The sequence below is a fragment of the Sphaeramia orbicularis genome, chromosome 1 (assembly GCF_902148855.1).
Source record: "Sphaeramia orbicularis chromosome 1, fSphaOr1.1, whole genome shotgun sequence".
NCBI lineage: Eukaryota > Metazoa > Chordata > Actinopteri > Kurtiformes > Apogonidae > Sphaeramia > Sphaeramia orbicularis.
In genome coordinates, this window is record NC_043957.1 from 15,255,502 (window position 1) to 15,277,502 (window position 22,001).

General features: G+C 43.8%; 1 pseudogene; it reads right to left on the reverse strand.

Moving 5' to 3' along the window:
* Positions 1–217: 217 nt before the first annotated feature.
* LOC115417377 (NACHT, LRR and PYD domains-containing protein 3-like) lies at positions 218–17,408 on the reverse strand (annotated as a pseudogene).
* Positions 17,409–22,001: the final 4,593 nt, after the last annotated feature.

The following is a 22,001-nucleotide window of genomic DNA, read 5'->3' on the forward strand; positions in this document are numbered from 1 at the left end:
CTACTGATCTGATCTGAGTTCATCTGCTGAGGTTTCCCTTTATATAGTCAGACAGACAGGAAGGAGATTCCTCTGCACTTTGACATGATGTCTGCACACTCATGTTGAATAAGGACATTATGGATAATTTTAGCAGGTTCAGAAAATGTTTAACTGAGTCTTTGTTTCCACAATCTCTGAACATCATATATGTCATGCGGCTTCAATATCTGGATGAAGTTGGATTAAATTCTCTTTAATGTAGATGGAGATTAGTTGTATTAATTAGTTAAAAAAAAAAACGAAAACGCTGATTTGCACCTCAGTATTTCAGTGTGCATTCAGGTCTCCTCTGCCAATCAGAGAGCAGCTTTATTTTCTCATTTGTCGGAAGATTCCAACTCAAGTCCAGTTCTTTCAAAGAAGACGATGAACACCAGAGGGCTGAAGACAAAGAACGGCAGCAACTGCTGTGATGTCACAGCAGTTTAGTCTGGAAGGAGACAGTCAAACACAGACCTCTGACCAGATTCTGGGCCAGATTCATCTACAAAACACATTCAGCATAACAACACTCACCTCAGCGTGTTCAGCTGACAGAGTGGCTCTGCCAAAAACTCAGACAGGACTTCAACGCCTCGGTCCTGGAGGGCATTTAAGCCCTGATCCAGTTCTCTGAGGTGGGCGGGGTTTAACCTCAGACTGGAAACCAGTTCAGAGCAGCTGATTTCTGAGACCCAACATTTATCAAGACTGTAAAGAAAAAACATTTGTAACCTTGTGATTTCTGATGAAACAGCTGTCATTTACATCAGCATTCACATGTAAACCTCACAGACGTTATAGTGGACCTGTTCTGAACATTTCCACTTTCTTACGTTTATTCTTCGACTAGAATGAAACAGTTATGTGTTCATCGCTGGGACAGTCCACATCTCCTTCCTGTTCCTGTGATGTTTATGTACAATTGTGTGGATGACCCATTCACACAGCAGCATGTCTTAGCCTTGAATGATTAGATTGTTTAAATAATTGTCCTTATGGCATTTAATGACATTATCACATTTTCACTCATGCATAATACGAAGTGAATGGATGGAGGTATACATCTCATTATACAATCTAGAACTCAACTCTTTAATTTGTTCAAGTTTTTACACTTAATAAACGTCTAATATATGTTTTCAACTGCCCAAAAAGACCAGAACAGATGAACAAAATAGTACCTTCTCAAATAGCAAATTCATCACTATCACCATCACTAACTCATTAAACGTCAATCCTTTCCTCACTGACAAACATATCCAACAGGAAACATAAAAAAAACTAATAAATAATAATAATAATAATAATAATAATAATAACAATAATAACAATAACAATGATAATAATGATAGATTGGATTTCTATAGCACTTTTCAAGGCACCCAAAGTGCTTTACATTAGTGATCCTTTATTCATTTACTCACACATTCTTACTCACCACTCACTTCTGTTCTTTGGTGCAGAAGACTGTGAAGACTGTGACCGTGTGTGACAATATATTGACATATCTAGAGATGGTAAATAATGAAGTATGAATACTTCATTACTGTACTTGAGTAGATTTTTTAGGTATCTGTACTTGAGTATTTATTTTTCTGGAAACTTTTTACTTTTACTCCCTACATTTTTGCTTAAATATCTGTACTTTATACTCCTTACATTCTCAGAATAGGCTTGTTACTTTTTCAAACTAAACGGATGTGACACTACGTAAAATACATTGCTTCAGAGGGAAAATCAGTGTGGAGAAGAGAAGGGAGCACAGGCTGTGACCAGGGTCCGTACTAGAGTCCTGCACGGGTCCACTTTTTCCAAACTTTTCCACATATACCCGCAAAACTGAGTACCGCAACCTCACCTGTGATTAAATGCATTGTACATACTGTAACTCACCTTTAAAGGCTTTATTTTTGGCTAAAACACAGGCCATCAATAAATCTCTAGTATGTGGTGCTCCCTGATGTCTTTAGCCAGATATAAACAGAAGTGAAGCTCACTTCAAAATAAAAATAAACCAGCTGTGGATCAACCATGGTCAAATTAGATGATTATCATCATTAAATGTCCTGCAAATTATTTTCATCCATGACTCTTCTTGATTTATGTTTTCACTTTCTTGCACCCACCCACATTTCCTTAAATTTTATCTGTGCCCGTTTAAGTGAAAATTCTTATAATTTATTTATTTTTTTTTAACCTGTTCCTGCATGTTTTTGCAGGTTACCTGCCTTTGTGGGACTCTGATCAGTACCATTCATTGTGGAATTAGAAAATGGAAATTTCTATTATCCTGGTTTAAAAGTATTGTTTTGTTCATGGCAAAAAAATGCAGTTTTACTTTTAACTTTGGTACCATATTACAATTGAGAAGTTGTACTTTTTTACTTTTACTTAAGTAAAAGAGTTGAATCAGTACTTCTACTTTTGCGAGATATTTTTTCACACAAGTAGCTGTACATCTACTAAGTACAGAATGTGAGTACTTTTGCCACCTCTGGACATATCTCGCATAATGTCAAAACTATTCGAATGCTGATAATTTTAGTATATTTTCCACAATGTTATGGTAGAAATATTACAAATATCTTGTATAAATCCTGAATAGTTAGTGACTCTTACCTTTACTTAAGTTTACCTGAGTTTCTGCAGCTGACGTCAGGATGCTTCAGAAGCTGCAGAGATGAACCACTGCCTCCTCTCCGATGCTGTTGAAGCTCAAGTCCAGATATTTCAAGGGAGACGGTTTTGAGTACAGAGCATCGGCCAGACTTTTACACCCAACCTCCGTAAAACCACAGCGGTATTGTCATACCTGCTGCAGACAATAGTCTGGTTTTGTCTGTCTTTTATGTTTTGTGTGTGTCACTTCCTGTTTTATTTTGTTAAGTTTTCCCTCATGTGTCTTGTCTGTCGTCTTTACTTCCTGTTCCCCGCTCATCCTGACCTCTGTCCTGATTACCTGTCTCCGCCCTGATTTGCTTCCCTGTGTCTAGTTGTCTTCCCTCCCTTTTGTGTATTTAAACCCTGTCTTTTCCCCTTGTCAGTCGCCACAGTTTGTAACTCCAGTAGTTCAGACCAGCGTACTTGACCTCGTTTGCTTGCCTGTTTTTTGACCTGTTTTGGAATTCCTCGGTTTCTCGTCTTCTGCTGATCCCTGTCGGTTTTTGTCTGCCTCATCTGATCTGGTTTTGACCTTCTCGCCCTGACTAACTACCGGTATGTGAGTTTGCCTAGTCCTTATGTCCTGTTGCTCGATTGTTAGCCTGCCTGTGTATGACCTGTTTCCGTCCCTGACCTCCCTTTGCTTTTCCCCAGTCGGGGAAAAGACCTCCAAACACCGCTCGGGGAGACGGGCTGCTGCCCTCGATCCGGAGGATGAATCTGAGGAGAAAATCCCCAACCATTATCCTCAAGATTCTGTCACTCATTATATTTTTTCACCTGTGTGTGAACAATAAACCTTTTGGAACTAACTTTTGTTGTCGGAGTTCTGCATTTGGATTCCTGTGTTTGTACTACGTTATCACAGTACAAACTGGCCAAAATATGAATCCAGCAGAACTCACACAGGTCAAGGAGGCTATTCAGTCCCAGGGGCACAGGCTGGGGGACATGAGAAGGCGCTACACTCCTTGGTGGATAGGATGACACAGTTAGCCACACAGGTTTCCCAGCTCACCCGTACCCAGGCTGTGGTTGCAGCTGTGTCAGGCGAGAGTCAGGCCGCCAGCCCGCATGTTCGAGACTCGGCTGAGCCGGACATTCCGGCGCCATCTAAGTATTCTGGTAACCCCGACACCTGTCGAGACTTTTTAAACAGCTTCAGTTAATTTTTGATTCTCAGCTATTCGTTTTGCTAAAGACTCTGTAAGAATTGCCTATGTGGCTAGCCTGCTGGAGGGTCCTCCTCTCAGTTACTTCAATGCTCTGTTTGAAACAAGGTTCACCTGCTGTTCAGTCTTTTCGGCACTGGTATCCGAACTTAAGAGGGTATACGATCACCCGGTTCGGAGCCAGTTCGCTGGTCACCAGATTTTGAGGCTCAGACAGGGAGAAAAGTCTATCAGGCAGTATGTGAGCGCTTTTCGTTCGTTAGCAGTAGAATCAGGGTGGAATAACCAGGCCCTGATTACTGCATTTTTATCCGCCTTAATCGCTCTGTTGGCCGTGAGATGGCGCTCCGTCAACAACTTCACTCCCTAGACGACGTCATAACCGAGGCCATCCGGGTTGCTGACCAGGAGTCTGTTTGGCAATCAATGGAACCAGAGGTCAACTCTCCGTCCAGTAGGGGACCTGGTCGTGAGACGCTACGCCTTCCGGTGACAGAGACTGTGGGTAACCGGGAGGAACCTATGCAGTGGGGACGGACTCATATATCAGCAGAAGAACATCGCCGACGCATGACTGAGGTCTTTGCCTATACTGCGGCCAAAGTGGACACAGAGTCAGTAACTGTACTCTTAGACCTGATGCCAAGACAGGGGAGGGTCGCTGTTGAGCAGAACTGTGTGTTTATCCACTGTCACTCGCCCGTTTTCCTGTGGTCCTCTCTGTGTTCTAACTCTCTGTCTCTCCAGCACCCCGTCCTGATCGATTCCGGGGTCCGACGCTAACCTTATGGACCAGAACCTGGTTATTAACTGGGACTCATCACAACTCCGATTCAGCGCCCGCTGGAAGCTCGAGCCCTGGCGATCACGTGATCTGCCGCATTACTCATTGCACTGAACCTGTTGCTGTGCAGTTCCTGGATGGGCACTCTGAAGCATTAGCTTTCATGTTTATAATTCTGACTCTCAGCCATTAATTTGGGTTACCCTTGGTTACAGACTCACGAACCATTTATTGATTGGGGCACAGGGGAGGTTATTTCGTGGAGTAAAGATTGTGAGACTCGTTGCAAGTTTGTTGAATTGCCTGTTAGTCCTCCCAAATCATCACAGATTTCTGTAGCTCCAGTTAGTGTTCCTTGGAGGAAAATAAGGATTTTCCTGCGCTAGAGAAGGTTCCGTCGTGTTACCACGGACTTAAAGGAGGTTTTCAGTAAGTCTAAAGCTACGGCTCTGCCTCCTCATCGTCCTTATGACTGCTGCATAGATTTACGTCCTGGTACGTCTCCTCCTAAAGGGAGGTTATATTCTCTGTCTGGACCAGAAAACTTAGCCATGAAAAAGTACATTGACGAGTCCCTGGCTGCAGGGTTAATTAGGCCCTCTTCGTCGCCTGCAGGAGCAGGTTTTTTCTTTGTGGATAAAAAGGACAAGTCACTTAGGCCATGCATTGACTACTGGGGGCTCAATGATATTACAGTCCGCAACAGATACCCTTTGCCACTAATGTCCTCAGCCTTCGAACTATTGCATGGTGCTAAGATCTTTTCCAAGTTAGACCTCCGTAACGCCTACCATTTAGTCAGAATCAGGGAAGGTGATGAATGGAAGACAGCTTTTAACACCCCTAGTGGCCACTACGAATACCTGGTGATGCCTTTTGGTCTGACCAACGCCCCTGCTGTCTTCCAGGCCCTTGTCAATGATGTGCTCAGAGACATGTTGAATGTTTTTGTGTTTGTCTATTTGGACGACATTTTGATTTTTTCCCCAGACGAGGAAACGCACATTCAGCATGTGCGACAGGTGCTCCAAAGGCTCCTCACTAACCAACTGTTCGTCAAGGCAGAGAAATGCGAATTCCATCAGCCTTCGGTGTCATTTTGGGCTTCATCATTTCTGAAGGAAGCGTTCAGATGGATCCTGAAAAGGTTAGTGCTGTCAGGGAGTGGCCAACTCCAACGTCCCGGAAGGACGTTCAAAGATTTCTAGGATTTGCTAACTTCTACAGGAAGTTTATCCGGGGGTTTAGCAGCCTGGCTGCCCCCCTGCATGCTCTCACTTCTTCTAAGTCTGTGTTCAGGTGGAATACTGAAGCAGATAAGGCCTTCAACCGCCTTAAGGGGGCGTTCTCCTCGGCTCCCATCCTGTCCGTCCCCGACCCGACTCTACAGTTTGTGGTGGAAGTCGACGCCTCCGACTTGGGTGTGGGGGCGGTGATATCGCAACGCTCTCCTTCTGACAACAGGCTACACCCTTGTGCCTTTCTGTCTAAGAGACTGTCGCCTGCTGAATGGAACTATGATATTGGAAACCGTGAGTTGCTGGCCATTAAAGTGGCGTTGGAGGAGTGGCGCCATTGGTTGGAGGGGACGGACGTGCCATTTCTCATCTGGACGGACCATAAAAACTGGAGTACCTGCGCTCAGCGAAGCGCCTTAACTCTCGTCAGGCCAGGTGGGCTCTGGTTTTCACTCGCTTTAATTTCACTCTTTCCTACCGTCCGGGCTCTAAGAATGGGAAGCCTGATGCTCTCTCCAGAGTGTTTTCCCCTGACACGTTTCTCTGAACCTGAGACTATTCTGCCCAGTTCCTGTATGGTGGGGGCTTTCAGTAGAGTGTGGATAAGTTGGTTTTGGAGGCCCTTAATGATTGTGAAATTCCGGATGGCGTCCGCCCAGACCGCCTTTTTGTTCCTCCGTTCTCAGGTGATCCAGTGGGGCCATGCTTCTAAGATGGCGTGCCATCCTGGAGTGAAGAGGACTCTGTTTGTGCTGAAACAGCGTTCTGGTGGACAGCGATGGAAAAGGACGTCGCTGAATATGTGGCTGCCTGCCCTGTGTGTGTGGTCAGCAAGGTCTCTAATAAGGCTCAGATGGGGAGTTGCGTCCGTTGCCTGTCCCCAAGAGGCCCTGGTAGACATCGCCTTGGACTTTGTGACTGGTTTACCTTCATCTAATGGTAACACGGTTGTACTTACGGTGGTGGATAGGTTCCTCTAAAATGGTGCATTTTATTCCCCTACCTAAACTGCCTCGGCTAAGGAAACAGCGGAGGCGCTGTTAAACCATGTTTTCCGCCTGCATGGTTCCCCAGAGACGTGGTCTCCGATAGGGGGCCCCAGTTTACTGCCAGTTTTTGGAAGGCTTTTTGTTCTCTTGTGGTGCTTCTGTCAGTCTGTCTTCAGTTTCCACCCTCAGACCAACGGCCAAACGGAGGAGACTTAATCAGGTCCTGGAGGTAGGACTCCGTGTGCTGGCCTCCCAGAACCCCGCCTCATGGAGCCGCCAGTTGTTATGGGTGGAGTTCGCCCACAATTCTTGCCAGTGCATCTTCAGGTTTATCACCCTTTCATGTGGTGTATGGTTACCAGCCGCCATTGTTTCCCTCGCTGGAGAAGGAGGTGGGCGTGCCTTCGGCCTTGGCTCTCATCCATAGATGCAAGAGGACCTGGACTCGAGCTAGACACGCCCTGCTGAAGGCGTCGGGCCGTTACAAGACCCCGGTGACTCCGGAGAAGCCCCGCTCCCGTTTACCATCCGGACCAGAGGGTTTGGCTGTCGGCCTAAGCATCTTCCTCTGCGGATCGAGAGTCGCAAGTTGGCACCCAGGTTCGTAGGCCCATTTCCTATCTCAAAAATATTAATCCTGTTTCTGTACGTTTGAAGTTACCAAGATCTATGAGGATTCATCCCACGTTTCACGTCAGTCAAATCAAACCGGTTGAAAAGAAAGCCATCTGGTTCCGCCCACCCAACCCCCACCTCCTCCACGGATGATTGACGGGGATCCATCTTACACGGTCCGGCGGTTGATGGCAGCTCGTCGCGGGGAAGAGGTTTCCAATACCTTGTGGATTGGAGAGGGTTATGGTCCCTGAGGAGCGTTCCTGGGTGCCTGCGTTCCCGTAGTCTGGACCCTGACCTGATCCGACAGTTCCATCGCAGTCATCCTGATGTCCCTGGTCGGTCTGGTGCGTCCCCTAGGAGGGGGGTTACTGTCATACCTGCTGCCAGACATAGTCTGGTTTTTGTCTGTCTTTTATGTTTTGTGTGTCACTTCCTGTTGTATTTTGTTAAGTTTTCCTCATGTGTCCTTGTCGGTCGTCTTTACTTCCGTTCCCCCGCTCATCCTGACCTCTGTCTGATTACCTGTCTCCGCCCATGATTTGCTTCACCCTGTGTCTAGTTGTCTTCCCTCCCTTTTGTGTATTTTAACCCCTGTCTTTTCCCCTTGTCAGTCGCAGTTTGTAACTCCAGTAGTTCAGACCAGGTACTTGACATCGTTTGTTCGTCTTGCTTGCCTGTTTTTTGACTGTTTTGGATTCCTCGGTTTCTCGTCTTCTGCCTGATCCCTGTCGGTTTTGTCTGCCTCATCTGATCTGGTTTTGACCTTCTCGCCCTGACTACGGTACGTGAGTTTGCATAGTCCTTATGTCCTGTGCTCGATTGTTAGCCTGCCTGTGTATGACCTGTTTCCGTCCATGACCCTCCCTTTGCTTTTCCCCAGTCGGGGGAAAAGACTCCAAAACACCGCTCGGGGAGACGGGCTGCTGCCCTCGATCCGGAGGACGAATCTGAGGAGAAAATCCCCAACCATTATCCTCAAGATTCTGTCACTTATTATATTTTTTCACCTGTGTGTTGTGAACAATAAACCTTTTGGAACTAACTTTTGTTGTCGGAGTTCTGCATTTGGATTCTGTGTTTGTACTAACGTTATCACAGGTATAATCTGCATACAGAACAACACCAGCTGAGACCAGAGAGTCTGATGATTTATACACGTCACAGAGACTGCAGACGGCGTCACAGATTTTGTTGAGCGTAATCGTGATTCACACTTGTATTCGCAGAAGTAAAAATTTGATTAAAAACAAAAAAAAAACCTGAACACACCAGTTTCTGGCAAAGGTTTGCTGAGCTGGTATAACTCTAGGCAACCAACCTCCTCCCACTGCCCAAAGACATGCCCTTAATAGGTTAATTGCACATAGGATTTGACAGTGAATGGTTGGGCATCTCTATCTGTCAGTCTCTGAGCTGGTGGACACATCCAGGGGTGTACCTCTGCCTTTGTTCATTGGCCAGCTTTGATAGCTCCACCCCCTGGGACCCTCTTGAGGATAAACTGGTTCAGAAAATGAATGAGTGTTACATATATTACAATACTCCATCTGAGGACAAAGCCATTCTTCTCAGGCTACAGAGGCTGCATTACAGAACCAGTAGGACATAAATCAGGGGTTCAATCTGTAAATCACGTAAAGATACCTCTAGTAGTCATGACAATTGGGTATTACAAAAAAACAAAGAGTATGTTGAGAAGCAGCATCTCATGACCCAGAAAATGGCGCCATCTTCTCTGGACCCGAAGCATTAAAATGACTGAGGTAAAGTATAAACTGATCTGAGGTCAGACAAATCAAATGCAAGATGGTGTTTGACACTATCCTCCTAAAGAGGACAGGGATTATCTGGCTGTTGTTAGCATTAAGGTCCAAAGCCTGCATCTATGATGGTATGGGGTTGCATTAGTGTCTATGGGATGAGCAGCTTGAACATCTGGAAAGAACCATTGATGTGAAAGGAATCTACAGGGTTTAGATCAACATATGCTCCATCAAGACCACGACTTTTACAGAGAACACCTGTAATATTTCCTCCAGACCATGTTCAACCACACACTGCTTTTATTCCAACAGCATGGCTTCATAGTAGAAGAGTGCTGGTCCTGAACTGGCCTGATGAAGTCCAAACCTTTCACCAAGTCCAGGACTGTGGATCCTCTAGTATCTACATCAGACCAGACCGGGACAACATTCCTCTAAGTCCATCATCTGGTCTCCTCAGGTCCAGATGTTTACACACTGATATTAAAGAAGAGGAGACGATCCACAGTGGAAACATGGACCTGGAAACACTTTACGGAGATCAGGTGATGCCATCAAACTCTCAATATCTTATTTATTCTTAAAATGTGTTTATCTCCTTGGTTTAAACTTTTAACACATTTGTATGTCCTATTGTGAATAAATAATTGTTTATGAGATTGGTAAACAACTGCAGTTATTAATTTACATTTTAAAAATCAGGCCCAACTTTTAATAATTGGAGTTGTAAATCTGATGACCATCTCAACCCAGTTCCTCCAGTTTGCAGTTTCGATTCTTCAGCAGAGCACAGATCTCCATCAGTCTATCATCACCCAGCTTCCATTTTCCTCCCAGATTCAACTCCACCAGTTGGGAGGTGTTGATGCCAGTGTTAAGGCCAGAGCTGCTGCACCGTCCTTCTGTAGCTTTAAAAAAGCCTTTGGAATAAAGCAAATAAACACTAAATGTTTGAGGCATTTTGTTCTATCAGATGGAACATACATTAACACAGAGGACCAAGGTGCATGTTTCATAGAATTTCGGAGGTGATGTGCCATAATCATAATGTCCATCTTCCTACATCAACTCATTGGACAGTCTGACAGTTCTTGAACTGGAATTAAAGTGTGAAACAAATTCAATGATGCCATCACTTGGGCAATCTGTCAAAGATGGAACCTTTAATTAAAGGTAAAATGGCTCAGAGTCACAAATTGAAGTAAGGGGAAGACATCCAAGAGTAAAGATCAGTAGATGGGTCAATATAATTGAGAGACTTTTGAGTTCCCTTTACAGGGTAACATAGTTGACAAGTATAGTTGACATTTTTGCTGTTTTCAGGCCCTAAAATCAACATAACCATAACACCACATCGCATTTTTACAGATTCTTTTAAATATCATATATACAATTGAGTAAAATTGAAATGAAACGTTATTTATAGAAATATTGTCATAAGACTGTTGAAATAAAACAGCAATAAATACACACTTGATTCACACACTACTTTCTATTAAATAACTAAGAAAAGGAGAAGAAAGAACATATTGAAGTCTTGCCAGTGTTTTCTTCAGAAGGAAATGACATCATGTGGAACAGGTCATGTGATTTGGAATTAACACACTTCCTTGAGAGGTGTTTTTGTAATGGGTATCTTAGTTGAAAGTGATTTCTCAGACACAGATACAATTTGTTATTTTCCATATAAAATTTAATATACTGCCAAAAAAGAAATATCTGTGTGATTATCTCAACTTCATAAAAACAATCAATCAAAACAATTTTTGAATAAGCTTATTTTATTATTGTTTAGCTAATTATAAGGTGGTATTAAATTCAGCCGGTTCACTGACATTTTAATATATCTAGTCATTTATTAATCATTTATTAATAAGTGATTGTTTTCATAATTAAATAATTATGGAATTTTTAGAGACATGATCATAATCAACATAAAAAAACCGTTTGTTTTTTTTTTTGTGTTTTTACTTTTAATAAATATACAGTATGCACAAGATATATCCCATGGACTTCAAAAATCCTTCAATTATATATTGACCAAGATGATGGAGATGGGGTTTGTCTTTGTCTCTGTTTAACTTTAAATACTGAATATTTAGTGATTCTTAAAGTCTTGCCTTTGTTAAGTGTACCTGAGTCTCTGCAGCTGACAGTCAGGATGCGTCAGGAAGCTGCAGAGATGAACCACACAGCCTCGTCTCCAATGCTGTTGAAGCTCAGATCTAAGTCTTTCAGGTGAAATGGGTTTGACTCTAGAGCATTGGCCAAACTTTGACAGCCAGCTTCAGTGAAACTGCAGTGATATAACCTGCAGACACAATGACACCGGGTAAGTCTGCGACTGATAAATCATTTGGATAAATAAAGAGCATTAAAATGTTAACGTGGTGGAAAATAGAGGACTCAAATGCTCAGTGCTGAAGGGAGAAAAGCGGATTTATTAACATAAATCACAACTTAAACATAGAATCAACAAAATCTGAGCCAGAGCCCAAGTGGGAAAATGTCTGGGTTATGGAACGGGTGGAAATGAAGTGAAATGGAGCAGCGTTGCGCGGCTGCAGCACCAAGCCTTAAATAGACCCCTGGTGATGTGCTGCAGCCACGCAACGCTCTGCAGGCGGGTCGATTGTACAGTAAGTGATGAAGGTGATGATGTGGAGAGGGAGACCGTGACAGGACAGACCGTGACAGGACTCCCTCCCAAGGGACGGCTCCTAATGTCCCCAAGATGAAACAACCCTTCCACAGGGACAAGTGCCCCCACGAGGTCCAGAGCCCCCATGAGAACCGCCAGACATGAAAAAACTGGCGGGACGGATGGAACCAGACTTTGGGGATTCTGACATGAGCTAATGACACAAGCTAAGACATGAGCTAACGACATAAGCTAAAGACATGATGGTAACGACACAAGCTTACGGCATGAGCAAACGGCATGGGAAATGATAGAGGACAAAGGCTCCACAACAGAGAACTTAAAGAACGCAGGAGAAAAGAAGCCAAAACATGAAGCACACCATAGGATAAGAGATAACGTGACATGAAATAGAAACCTCACGAACAGGAAACAAATGACAAAACTTAAAGACAAAGGACCATAGGGAACAGGGCAGAGAAAAAAAGATGGGGGACTGAGTGAACATATGAACAAAGAACCAACAGGACAAAAATAACCAAAGGTCCAGAACATGGAGGCTGAAGAAATGCAAGGAACCTTAAACACACCTAGACTGCAAAAATGCACATGAGAAATACACACATGAGACCTACACACACACACACACACACACCAACACACTAGACCTACACCCCCTGGTGATGTGCTGCAGCCCGCACAACACTCCGCCGGTGAGTCAGATTATGAGTGATGAAGGTGATGATGTGGAGAGGGAGGAGCCGGCAGTCCCACCGGCACAGACCGAGACATAAAATCTCATTTCAGTGTCCCCAGAGACTTTGAGGACAGCTCCTGTCCAGTATCATTATATTTATTCCTGCTGAGATCCAGCTCTCTTAGATGTTAAGACAATTTCATGGCATCTTTTTGGTGATATACAACTACTTCAATTTTCTTACACTGGACTACTGGTTCATAGTAGTTGGGACATGATGGTGGGACAAGCACATAAAGCTATTGTTATCACAGGAGGTCAAATGAAATGAAACTAGGGAGGGATGATATGTTAAAAAAAAAAAAAAAAGTAATAAAATCTGAGGAATTCATAGTCTGAGGTCAGGGTTAAACTTTTTTGTGTTTATGTGCTTGTGAAATTCCACTGTAGACCTACATTCATTAGACCTCTCAGTTTAAATGTCTCTCACCTCTTCTTATCAGTCACGTGTTGTGTTCATCAGTAAATACAGAAAACCACCTGATTACCTGAGTCTCTGGAGTTTACATTTGGGGCTTTTCAGGCCATCACAGAGCAGAATTATTCCTGAGTCTTGTAGTTCATTTGTGCTCAGATCCAACTCAAGTAAAGCAGAAGACTTCTGGCTCAGAACTGATGAAATATATCCACAGCACCTGGTAGTGAGCTTACAGTTATAGAGCCTAAATAGGAAAACAAAAGGACTACAGATTTTGGAAACTAGACTCTGTCCTGACCTTACTTACCTTACTTACCTTAGACCTTACTTACAAGGCTGTCTTTGATACTTTGAGCACTGGCAGCATCCTCTCAAGAACATCATCTGATCTGTGGAATGTCTTCAGATCAAACACATCCAGGTTTTCATTGGAAATGAGCAGCGCAAAGGCCAGAGCTGACCAGTGTTCAAGTAAGATTTTACGAACATGTCCTGAACGCAAGTACATTTGGACTTGGTGTACCGAGACTGGTCACCCAGCTCATTTAGGCAGTGGAATAGATTTGTACTCTTGTCAGGGTCAGTCAGGTTCTTGATCCTGAGGTGAATGTATCTGATTACCTCCTGGTTGTGCAGCTGAGGTCTTCCTCTAAATCCTAACTCTTCCCGGAGAAGGTCTTCATTTCTATCCTGTGAAAGACCAAACAGAAAACGCAAAAAACAAGTCCACTGACCATAACTGCTGGACAAGGCCTTATCCACAGCTTTCATATAGAGTTCATGATTTCTTCTTCTCCAATAGAGTAGAATCCTGTCCTCATCCTCGTGTCTCTACAAACAGAATTAGTCCTTTTTCTATAAATGTCTCTAAAATGTACAGAGCAGCAGAAACTCCTGAAGCACTCAAATGAACAAAAGAGTAAATCTTCCGTTTGTGAAGACCAGACTCTTTTCTTATGATCTGAGTACAAACCCCTGAACAAACCGCAGCTTGTTCCACATCTATTTTACAACTTTCAGATCTTTCTCGTAGAAGATTATGTTTCCTTTCTGTAGTTGCTCAAATGCCAGCCTTCCTAACTTCATGATCATCTCTTTGTCTGGTTCACCTTTCTGATAATGCTTGTCATGCTTCAATTTCATCAGGATGATCAGGAAGTGTGTGTACATTTCAGTGATGGTCTTGGGCAGCAGAGGGTTTTTACTTTTTGTGATGAGAGTCTCCAAACCATGGCTGAGATCCAACAGAAAAGTGGGATGTGGCACATGATGTACAGACTCCTCATTGGCTTGACAAGAGGTGGTCTAAGATCTTCTGGGCCATTTTCTCGTCCTTGGTTTTCTTTTGAAAATACTTTGCCTTTTGCTCATCACTGAAGCCTCGAACCTCCGTCACCCTGTTGAACTTAAGGTTTATCCTACCAGCAGCAGCTGGTTGACTTGTGATCCAGACTGAAGCCTTGGGAAGAAGTTTCCCTCCTATTAGGTTGTCCGCAGGATGTTTATGTTCATGCACTCTTTAACATCCTTGCATGTTTCACTATTGTTAAAGTCCAGATGGAACTTGCTCTCATCTAAGCCGTCAAAGATAAACAAAACAGTGGATTTCTCCAAGTCTGAAATTTCCAACTCCTTAACTTTCCTAAAATAGTTTCCTAATAAATCCACTAGTCTCCAAAGTATGCCTTCTTCTAGATTCAGGTCTCTGAATGTGAATGGAAATATGAACTGAATATCTTGGTTTGCTTCTCCTGCTGCCCAGTCATAAGTGAATTTCTGCACAGCTACAGTTTTTCCAATTCCAGCAATCCCTTTGGTTAGAACCTTCTGTGGACACTTCTCATTTGGTAAAGCTTTAAATATGTCATTAAGTTGTACTATGTCCTCCTCACTACTGGACCTTTTACATTCAAGTTCAATGACTTCATGCTCAGTATTCACCTCTCCACTGCCTCCTTCTGTGATGTAAAGCTATGTGTAGATTTTATTCAATGGGGTTGAATTGTCATCATTTGTGCCTTGAAACAAATCTGTTGTTGTACTTTTAAGATACAACTTCAAATCAGTTTGGCACTTCTGGAGGTTTCCTGATTTATTTTAAATTATATCATTTATTTTCACAGCATGTTCTTCATGGATATTGAAACAGGAAAATATACATACAAGTGAGGTGGATGTCACCATTCATGCTGTCAAAAAGCTATAAATGTATTTGTATAAAAAGTGCTGGCATAAATTCTGTTATACACTTAACATTTTCTGTTCTTGTCATATTTGATAACAGTACCTGTGAGATTAGGTGAAATGTAGTTTGTTTCATCAGTGGTGGCAGCAGACTGGACTGAAACCGAAACATGCAACAACTGTCAGGATCTGGGCCTGTGTGACTCTTTGCTCCTCCCTTGTGGTCATGGTCTGCCTGTGTGACCCTCAGCTCCTCCTTTGTTATAATCATTATCTTCATCAGACTCACCTGCTGGCGCTGCGTGGCTGCAGCCAATTACCATTGGCCTATTTAAGGATTAGGTTTGCAGCCATGCAGCGCTGGTCCATTTCTCCTCACTCCTTTCCATAGCCCGGACATTTATCCATATTCATCCACGGACTCTGACCCCTGGTTTTGTATGGTTTTTTTTTTTTTTTGGACTCTGTTTTCTGATTTAGTTTTTGTGTTAGGTTTTTGTTGTGTTGTTTTCGGTTTTGTTAAATAAACTTGTTATTTTTTTTTCCCCCCTTAGTACCGAGCATTTGAGTCCTTTCTTTTCCCCATCGTGACAGAATGGACCAGCCATACCTGGACTCAGCCGGTACTGAAGGGACCAGTCTTTTCGTATCTCCGTGTTTTAGTTTTTCATTCCTGGTTTCGTTTGTCTTTCCTTAGTTCTCCTCTGTACCGTCGCTCCGCGCTTCCCTGCCCCATATCCGGCTTTTCTGTGACTTACCCTTGTCCTCAGCTCCGGCGGTTCGGTCTCCTCCGTGCCGGTTGGTTCGGGAGGTCCCGGAGCCGTCGGGTGCACACCCCGGTTTGTTCTCCCGGTGTATCTCTGTCCCCTGTCTGTTTCCTGCCTTGTTTTACCGGCGTTCCCATGTCATGTGGGGCCCCGGACCATGTTGAATCCGGGCTCTCCTCCCGTGTTGTTTTTTCCGGTGCGTCTCTGTCTCTCGTCTGTTTCCTGCCTCGTGTTTCTAGCGTCCTGTTCCATGTGGGGACCTGGGCCTTCGTGGGGTCCGGGTTCTTCTCTTGTGTCTTTTCCTTCGTGTGTCTAATGATTTCAGTGAAGTTCATTAGTTCTGATCTGTCTGTCCATGTTAGTTTGTTTGTTCTGCTTGTTTTATTCGTTCCTCCCTGTCTCTCTCTGTGTGTGCCGTTCTCTGTGTGTGGTTCTCTGTGTGTGGTTCTCTGAGCCTATTTCTCTGAGTGTATTTCTGTGTGTATTTGTCTTTCTGTGTATTTTTCAGTCTGTTTCTTAGTCTGTGTGAATTCCCTAGTTTCTGTGTGTGTGTATTTCTCAGTGGGTGCGAATTTTTTTTGTCAATGTGTGTTACTGCAGTCCATGTGCGTTATATGTTCCCCGTGTTTTTTTTTTCAGTCTGTCTTCAGTCTCTTTATTCTCTGTCTGCCAGTTTCGGTCTGCAGTTTGTCTGCAGTTTCTCCTTAGTTCAGTTCTTTTCCTTTAGCTCTGTTTCTTGCAGTTCATGTTCTTCAGTTCCATTTTATCGTTCTCATCAGTTCAGTACTGTAGATTGTCCCTCTGCCTGTCTGTGTCTCTGTCTGTCTGTCCGTGTTTCTCTGCTTGGCCTAGTTCCCTTTTCCTTAGTACTACCTGGAGTCTAGTACGCCGTCTGGTAGTTTCCCCTCCTTGAATTCCGGTTCCGGCCGCACAGCGTTTTTTGAAGTCTGATTCAGTTTGTCCGCTGCATTCCTGAAATCTGTTTCTGTCTGTTCGTGCAGCGTTTTTTTAAAGCCTGTTCCTGTCTGTTCCTTAAGTCCGGTTCCGTCCGCGCAGCGTTCCTGTTTCCCCGTCTCGGCCTCGCTCTTTGTGTCAGTCCGTCTCGGTCTCCCTGTCCGTTCCCCTGTCAGTCTCGGTCTCCCTGTCCGTTCCCCTGTCTGTCTCGGTCTCCCTGTCCGTTCCCCTGTCTGTCTCGGTCTCCCTGTCCGTTCCCCTGTCTGTCCCGGTCTCAGTCAGCCTGAGTCATGGGTCCAGCCATAGTCCAATTCCAGTCGATGTCTGTAGTCCAGCTAGAGTCCTGTCTGCCACAGCCCTGGAGGTCCACGAACCAGAGGATTTTTCTTTGTCCTGTTTTGGAGGGGTTCTCACGTCCTGGTCGGGAGGTTTCACCATGGTCTGGTCCGGAGGGGCTACTTCATCCTGGTCTGGAGGTTTTCCACGTCCTGGTCCGGAGGTCTGTCCTGAGGTGCTTCGGCCGTCTTCCCGGAGGCTCTTCACGCCGTTTCACCGGGAGGTGCTTCAGCCTCTTCGCCCGAAGGCTCTTCACGCCGTTTCACCGGGAGGTGCATCAGCCTGTTCGCCCTGAGGTTCTTCAGCAGTCTGTCCGGAGGCTCTTCATGCCTTCCCATCGGGAGGTGCTTCAGCCGGTCTCCCCTGTGGTTCTTCATGCCCCTTTTCGCCAGGATCCCCTCTACAATCCAGGATGCCCTGGTCTCCGTGGGGGCTTTTTTCGTATCTTTGGGGATGTCAGGATGCCGTCCCTTGAGGGGGGGGTCCTGTCAGGATCTGGGCCTGTGTGACTCTTTGCTCCTCCCTTGTGGTCATGGTCTGCCTGTGTGACCCTCAGCTCCTCCTTTGTTATAATCATTATCTTCATCAGACTCACCTGCTGGCGCTGCGTGGCTGCAGCCAATTACCATTGGCCTATTTAAGGATTAGGTTTGCAGCTATGTAGCGCTGGTCCATTTCTCCTCACTCCTTTCCATAGCCCAGATATTTATCCATATTCATCCACGGACTCTGACCCCAGGTTTTGTATTTTTTTTTTTTTTTTTTTTTTGGACTCTGTTTTCTGATTTAGTTTTTGTGTTAGGTTTTTGTTGTGTTGTTTTCAGATTTTGTTAAATAAACTTGTTTTTTTTTTTTTTTCCCTTCAGTACCGAGCATTTGAGTCCTTTCTTTTCCCCATTGTGACAACAACTTTTCAGAAATGCAAGAAGCAGCTAAACATTAGGTAGTTTCAAAAGAAGGGCACATATGAGTCTACATGAGTTATACATTGATCCTCCATAACATCATGACACTGATGGGAGAAGGGTTAATAATATTGATTATTTCACTCCTGTGGTACCTTTCACTGGGTTGGATACATTAGACACCAAGTGAACATTTAGTCCCTGAAGCCGAATGTGTTGGTAGCAGCAAAATGATCAACATAAGGGCCTCTTTACACAGCATGGAGATCGTCGGGTGACCACTGAGCAATCAAAAATTGGCCCAATCTCTCAACAATCTCCTAAACCTCAAAAAAGCCATTTCAGTGTAAATGTTTGGGAGATCCTTGTGCGCTTGTTGTGCTTTTGGCCCCCTACTTTAAAATGTCTGGTCAGTCGGATCATGCAGGGGGGGGTCATTGAGATAGTTGTACCCATTCCCTCATTTACCATCTCTACCTTCGGAGTGGAAAAATTTGGCATTCATTGAAAAATTGCTGAGAGATTATTGGGAGATTGATGAGATCGTTGAGCGCGCCTTGAGCATTTGTTGAGAGATCATTTCCCTTGGTGATCATTGAGGAGACCATGGTGACCGTGGAGATCACTGGAAGATCACTAAGAGATCATTGAGAGATCTTGGTGATTGTTGGACACTCAATGAAAGATCATTGAGAGATCTGGCCATTTTTTCATCACTCAGTGATCTCTCAACGATCACTAACCCTGTGTAAAGGGGGTTTAAGGAACTGAGTGACATCGGTCAATATTGTAACAGTGAGGATCAGGGTCATTGAGTATCTGTGGGAGGTGATAGTCAAATAAGTCCAATCCACAGAGGTCCACCTCTCTACTCTCTACATTACTCTCTACGATTTAATGTGTCCATTTAAATGGTAAAAGGAGTGCACTTACATAGCGCATTTTATTAGGGCTGGGTAAAAAAATTGATTTAATCGATCTTAGATTGATTTTGTTTAAATTTTGCGTAATCGATTAATAGTGGATGAGATCGATTTTTCAGAGCAGGACCAGGAGTACGCGGAAGCGCGGCCGGCTCCGTCTTGTGAACTCCTGGGGAAGACTTGGTCTCACTTGCGACGGCTCTGGCACGGAAAAGACGGGGAGGAAGGGTGGGGAAAACCCCTCCACTGGAGGTCCTCCCGGCCTCAAACTCGAACCTGCAGTGTGAAGGAACTGGCCACCCGGAGGCTCTCCAAGGCGAGTTGCGGAAGCTGGTGGTTCTTGGAATATTAACTTGGATCCATACTATCACCTATGGCTGAGAATGGAGTTAGAGGAATAGTAAAGCGACAATGTCTGACCGCTACGCTACCCCCCCCCCCCACCCCCCCCCCCCCCCCCCCCGGCAAGTGAGTAGAAGCCACTGGCCATAAAACAGAATAAAGATGAAAGAAGTCCGTTCTGAGTCACTGTGGTAACATGGGAATGTTTCTGTCCCGTTCATTATTTCAGAGCAGATTCAGCTACTTACTGCTGAAATGTCATATTTATTTCCTTTCTAATATCAATATTGATCCCAGTATTGATGTGTTGCATGACTGCGGTAGTCAAATAATCAGGTTACAACTCAAAATTGTACTTTGATATCACTAAATTAATCTGGATCAATCAATCAGTGAATTATGGGACAATGTTCTCTCCTGTTCTTTGGTTAAGTATGGTCCAGCGCAGGAATGGCCAATACATTGACTGGTAGATCATGTGGCATTCATAAAAAATGCTTTAGATGTTGGTCTATCACAGGGGTCCTGAACTGGGGGACTCCCTTTCACAAAAACAAAACACCATTTGTCTAATTCTGTTATAGTCATTAGACTTTTTAACAGGCACAGTGAGGCTGCCTTGGTAGTGCTATCAGGGTCCTAAAGTCTGCAGATTGTTAGTACCTGTGTGTACATGTACTTGAGGATAGTTCAGTTCTGAAGCTCCAGACCCTGGATAATTAACTATTCACTGACTTATATCCGTTCACTCCACAAACAGGACATGACATTTTGTTCATGGTCTTCGTGAGCTCATCTCAGGACACATTCAGGTTTGACAGGTTACCCCACCCCCCACTCTCACCCCACACCTGTTGTCACACACTCATGATATTTTTGAACTGATCATAAAAACTGACTCTACTCAGGAAAAATGAAGAGAAAGGTGAAGAAAGTAAAATCACAATTAATCAGACACCAGTCATTTCTTCATGATTATTCAGTCAAAATTTGTGATTCTAATGTACAGTTAATACTGAACAGTATTGAATATTAACAGTATAACAGTATATGAATATTGTAGGCCTGTAAAGGTACACATACCGAACTGAACCATTTCGGTACGCACCTTTTCGGTTCGGTACACAGCTGTACTGAAATAGCACAGTATGATGAAAAAAAGAAAAAGGAACGAAAGATGTCGTTCGATGCGGAACTTTAAATCCACGCAAGTTCCACATGGACATATTGAACATTGCACATTGACCCAAAATACAAAATAGCTGCTGATATAAGGTATTAAAAAAAAAACCAACAAATATGATGTCAACCTGGAAGGAGGAGAATGAAGACCCTCCTCCATCATTACATCATTGGGATCACTTTGGGTTCCCTATGAAAGGCAACAATGAGGAAAGAGACGGTGATAAGACAAACGTTGTTTGCCGCCTATGTCTGGTAGTTCACTTGCTCTCTCTCTCTCTCTCACACACACACACACACACACACACACCACACACACACACACACACACACACACACACACACACACACACACACCAGTGGTGGCTGCTCATCTTTCAGAGAGGGGAAGCTCATTGTTGGCTTACATCAAAAAAAATTGTCAAGTTATTTAAACATAAATTCGGCCCTCCGTTCCTATTTAAGAAAATGGTCAGTGACCTTATCGTACCAAGTAGGTGTCTTTTCCAGGGACTTGATAGCTAGTTCACTCCGACCTAGCCAACAGTATGACTGATTTAACTATCTACAAAACGATATTAAACTCAAACAAGAAATGATTAAATTATGTTACTGAAACACGAAAACGTTGAAATTATGTTAAATTGAAACAAGGAAGTACAATGAGTGTATTTTATTTACAGTGCAAGAAATGAACAAGTAATTTCGTAGTGGTTTCTCCCTCGATTTTGTCATGCGTCGATGGTTATGTTGATTTTTTTTAGGTGTTTTGGTCTCTTCCTGTTTTATTTTGGTGATGGTGGTCACTTTCCTGTTTTTTGTCTGCATGCTGTTAGTCTTGTCTTTGTCTTGCCTAATCCCTTTATTGCCTGCACCTTGGTGTTCCCCATGTGATTGCCCACACCTGTTTGTGATCCCTACCTTCCCTATATATTCTTCCCTTCTCCCTTTGTCTGTTGTCAGTGCGTCGTTTACTGTGATCTTGTGAAGAGTTCTCTGTTAAGTATCTAGTCTTTGAATCTTGAACTCCGTGTTATCTACCTAAGGCTTTTAGTTTGTTTAAAGTACGTTGTACTTCTCCTTTTGTTATTAGTAATTTTTAGAGCACGTTGTGCTTTCTCTTTTTGTTAATCCTTTTGTACTTTGAGAACTTTTGTTAAATAAATCTTTTTTTTGACCACTGACAATTGCGTCTCGTGCATTTGGGTCCACACCAAGAGTCGAGTCGTAACAGATTTCACAAGCAGAATGCGCGATGGTATTAAACTGAACTCAGTCAAGTGAAGGAGTAGATCTCAAAATAGCTGTCAAACGGGATTCAGCCTTTCAACTGATCCTCCAAT